General features: G+C 39.6%; 1 non-coding gene across 1 annotated transcript; it reads right to left on the reverse strand.

Annotated features, from left to right (window-relative positions):
- Nucleotides 1-3,712: 3,712 nt before the first annotated feature.
- Nucleotides 3,713-3,845, reverse strand: LOC126012549 (small nucleolar RNA SNORA51). Its single transcript, XR_007497005.1, has one exon. It is a non-coding gene; the product is annotated as a small nucleolar RNA SNORA51 (small nucleolar RNA).
- Nucleotides 3,846-5,015: the final 1,170 nt, after the last annotated feature.

Genomic DNA, 5,015 nt, shown 5'->3' on the forward strand with positions numbered 1-5,015 from the left:
AGTTGGCATTTAATGTGATTTTTATAGAACTTCTGTGAAATAATCAGTTGCATTGGGAATCAGTGGGGAAACTTAAAGAGCAGTAAAACCTTCAGCTATTGTTCTTTCTGTGTTCTGATTGGTTTGCTGGGTATACAAAGCTGAAAAATCCCAGTTCACATCCACCTACTCTATTTGTAGACACCCATAATGATTGAGTAGGGTCCAGCACCATCCCCTCTTTCAGTCAGCCAGCCAGTCAGAATGCAGCGAAGACAATAGGTATGTTGGAATAGCAACAAAGAATGTAGTGCTGTAAATCATACCCCATTTCTGCATAGCTGGGAATCATAATGCACAAGCCATAGGCAAGTATATTAACGTCTCTTGCTATCCATAAATGAAAAATCTGCACAACAACACAGTCGTGATTGTTATTCCAAGATAGCTTTTTTTTTGGTATTCAGTTCTTGGCTTTATTTTTTAAAAAGTAAAATGCATATTTTACCATCCTAGAAAAGCATTTTCTCAATTTTGGTTGGTCTACCAGTATTTCTTTCTTTCCAACAGATAAACACATTGTCTTTCCTCTACCCTGGATTGATCGGTGATGTGCTAAATTTCAGGGGCCCTTAATGATCTTAGAAAGAAGGTCTAAAATAAATGGCTAAGGGTTTACCTACACCTAGTCTATTTGAACTTGGAAAATTATTAGAGCTGTGTGAAAACATCCAGTGAAAAATGCCGGCAACACGTTTCATTTACATGTTTTAAATATGCTTAACCATGCATTTAATTTAGATTTAATGAAACAGTTATTACATGCAACCAAAACATCAGTGTTATTAAAAACAAATTTATGGAGGATTAACGGCTGTGTTATATGTCTCAACCACCTATGCCATAGTCTTTCATTCTCAATAATGGGTTTTTAATCATTAATTTTTATTTATTAAATGTACAATAATTGTTTGACTCTGCTGAGTGAGACTGATTAGGGGGCTCCTTGGAGTTTGGGTAAATAGTGACTGGAAATTTAAACATTATGAAATTGGTGCTGGTATCTATGTTATACCAACTCTTTGCATATTTAGTCCATTTTTTAAGATTCATCATCAGTCAGAAGAGGCTAATGGAACCACACAAGCACTCAAGTTACATATTCTGGGATGCATTTGCCATTATTATCGAAGATCAGAAAAGACATCAGCATTTAGCAAAGGTTAAAAAATTTTTTTTCTCATTGAGTTTTCTTTCCCTTTTTCTGTGTGAAGAGTAATTTGAAAAGGCTACAGTGGGGGAAAAAAGCAATGAAGAACAAATTGCTGTACATGAAGTTTCGTTTTTGAATAGCTGGGAGATTAATTCACTTGACTGCATAGGGTTCATTACAACCCCAAGCTACCCCAAAATGAAATATCACGTGTGGCACCGTCTTTGCTCCATAGGTCATAATACTATAGTGAGCACAGCAGGGCTGGGCTCGATTATGGAAAATGAGACCCCAGCCAATGCTCTCAAACACCCCCTGCCTGCCAAGGAGCTAGCCGGGTGCTGTAATTGTGTTTACCTATTACCCTGCCTTTATTTCATTACTTTGGACTTGCAGGATGCCATTAGTAGAGACAGAATTTGGGAAGGTTCTGGAAACTTACCAATGAATGCTGTGTTTAGGAAAACATCCTTCTGCATTTAGAGTAAATCGTTTATGCCTTTCTTTACCAAAATTTGGCAGTATATTCTCAAAGCCCCCACCAACGGGAGAATCAGAGAAGGCAAACTAAAAATCACCTTGTAGCTGAACCTGGAAGCACTATCCTTCCTAGGATCAAAGAATATGTATGTGGGGGAGCCAGACACCCCAAGTCTTCTTGCTTCCTGGTGTGAAGAACAAATCTATAGGCCATATTTGTTCTTTGCCCAAGTAGCCCAGGTTCATCTGGTTTCTTAGTAGCTTCTAGGTAGAGGGAAAAGACCACAATACCCCCCAAAAGAAACTACTAAAAACCACCTACTGTGGTTTGCAAAGTTACCATTGGCCAGATATTGACATCATATCATTTCATTTCAGGTGCACAGCAAGCTGTGACATACTGAGCTGCACATACTGAGCACAGTTTTTCTTTTTCCTTCTGTTACTAGTGTTCATTCAGTCTTTCACTGAATTGTGGGGCTTAAATTATTGGTTTCAGTGCCTGGGATCACATTCAGAGAATCAGGGATAAGGAGGGTAGAGAGATAGCACAGCAGTAAGGTGTTTGCCTTGCATGTGACCAACACAGGATGGATGGTGGTTTGATTTCCAACATCCCATATGGTCCCATGAGCTTTGCAGGAAAATTTCTAAGCACAGAGCCAGGAGTAGACCTTGAGTGCCACCAGTTTGACACCCAAAAAATTTAAAAAAGGAGAATCAGGGATCATATTCAACATTATGGGGCTAAGCTAGGGGGTCCAATGCTAGCTTCGTGCTTGCAAGGAACATTCTGCACTACATTTCTGGGTCTTCTTATTGAATGATTTTTGTAGACCCAGTGGCATTCAGAGAATATGAAATCAGGTATATCTACCAGTTAGATTTGGTTCTATACTTGGTATTATTGTACTTGGTAGTACTTATTTTATGTTTGTTAGGGGGATCCAAACACTAAGCAATATTCAGGACTTTTCTCTTGGCTCTGTGCTTAAGGGTCATTCTTGGTGGGATTTGGAAGACCATATGTCATGCCAAAAATCAAGCTTGGGCTGGCTGCATGCAAGACATGTGCTCTACCAACTGTACTATTGCTCCAACTCCCTTGATAGTAATTTTTTTCTATCAAAAACATGAGATACAGAGCTAAAAATTTGCTGATAGTAAAATGGTAAAATAGTCATAGGGTTCCAACACTCACCCTTCACCATTGTTCATTTCCTGCAACCAATATTCCTATTTTTACCTGCCAAACACTTTTCTAATCATTCTCTCTCTCCCTCTCTCTCTCAGTCTCTCTCTGTCTCTCTGTCTCTCTGTCTCTCTCTGTCTCTCTGTCTCTCTCTGTCTCTCTGTCTCTGTCTCTGTCTCTCTCTCTCTCTCCCCCCACACCCCCTCCATATTTTTTCCTTTTAGACACCATGTTTTGCAATACTGTTTCTGAAAGGACATCATGCCTATCATGCATATCACCTTACCTCCCTTCAGAACTCTTTTTTTTGTTTTTTTTGGTTCAAAGTGATCATTTCTCTGTTCTAACTGAAACAAAAGACAGGTACCACATATGGTCACCAGGAGTGATTCCTGAGCACAAAACTGTGTTAAGTTTTAAGTGTTAAGTGAGCACTACAAAGTGTAGCCCAATAAACCAAAAATTACAATGAAATAACAGAAGTTCAGCAAGGTTGGAAAATTCACTTAGGTTAGACTCTAACTGTTAGAGACTATTACAGCTTTGATAGTGATAAAGCTAGAATTCAATGCTCTCGTCTTCCTGGTTCCAAATCCTGACAGTTTAATCCCCAAACCTAAATATTCTCATCTCCCATTTCCCAGTTACATGAAAATTATCCACTTGGACTTATCTGCTTATTTGTCTATCTATTCCAGAAGGCTGGATCTATATCTGTGTCTCCAGCAGTCTGCAGATAGTACGTGCCTGGACCTTAGTGGCTCAATAAAGCATTATGAAATTCGCATAATCAAAGCCTTTCAGGATTCGCCTCCATTACACATAGAACTGACTGCCCCCTCTCATTTTTTTGTCCCCCAATTCACAATACAGACCAGGCAAAGGGCCTGTGTTGAGGTGTATATGGGGTGCATTTACTGTACCTCCTCTTTCTATACAGTCAGTGTAAAGAACACAGCCTGTGGTAAGAATTGAGAGGCCTTTTCTTTTCTTTTTTTTTTTTTTGACTGCCCCCTCATATCCCCACACATGCATGATGCGCTAGCTGACTTTGATGGTTGCTGATTGGGTTGGTTGGTTTTCAGACCCCACCCAGCTATGCTCAGGGCTCACTCAAGGCTCTGTGCTCATGGTTCTTCTTGGGACTGTTAGATAGAAGTCCATAGGCAGTGCCAAGGATCAGCCTGGTATGGGTTAAGTATAAAGCCAGCACCTTAAGCCCTATACTATCTCCCTGGCCCACTCATTAACTTTTATTTGATGGCTTTGCCACCTTTTTCCTCCCAGTTCTGACTTACAGTTTAGGGCAAAAATAACCTTTCAGATTGCTGATGAAGCCCAGAGCTGTGTTTTTCAATTTCCTGGGGTTGAGTGGAGTGTATGTCTGCTGGACTGATCCACAGAAGTGGTAGTAGCCTCTGATGTAACTCGGGGCACTTTCTATTTGTTCACTTAGGATAGTAATTTCCAGGAGGGTTCTGAGTGATATTTTTTCTAAGAAGGAGGTAGCAAGCCAGATAAGTTTAGAACCTCAAGCCACAAAAATAGTTGTCTGAGATCCTGAATTACAATATGGCAGAGAGCTGCCACTGCCACCAATACTATGAATTATTACATGAATGAGAAATAAATTTATGTTCTATTGATCTGGGGCTACTTGTTACAGTTACTTAACATTACCCTAACTGATACCAGAAGTAATCGGTAATGAAAGAAGAGTTCTTAATTACTGTTTTTATTTGGAAGAGAAGACCATCATTTCTGTTTCAGAGTAAAACCTCTAGCATTTTCTAAGCTGTTCCTTTGTGAAAACATCGTCATTAAACATGGGTCTGTTGGTATTTACCTAAAGTAATGCACAGCAGGAATGAACTTCATGTTCCCTATGAGGAAACTTAGATTCCAACAATGGGAGATTTGCCCAATCAGTGTTTATTGGGAAAATCTTACCTAGGCCTCCTTAATAAGAGAGCAAAAGGGTCATTCCTGGCGGTCATTAGTGGGATGCCAGGGCTTGAACCTGGGTTGGCCATGTGAAGGCAAATGCCCTAGCCACTGTGCTATAGCTTCATCCTCAAAACTAAGTATTTTTAAAAATATAAATGTGTAATAAAAAATGCCAACAAGAAATTGATATAGTCATACCCTATA

This window comes from Suncus etruscus, chromosome 6 (genome assembly GCF_024139225.1).
Source record: "Suncus etruscus isolate mSunEtr1 chromosome 6, mSunEtr1.pri.cur, whole genome shotgun sequence".
Classification (NCBI taxonomy): Eukaryota; Metazoa; Chordata; class Mammalia; order Eulipotyphla; family Soricidae; genus Suncus; species Suncus etruscus.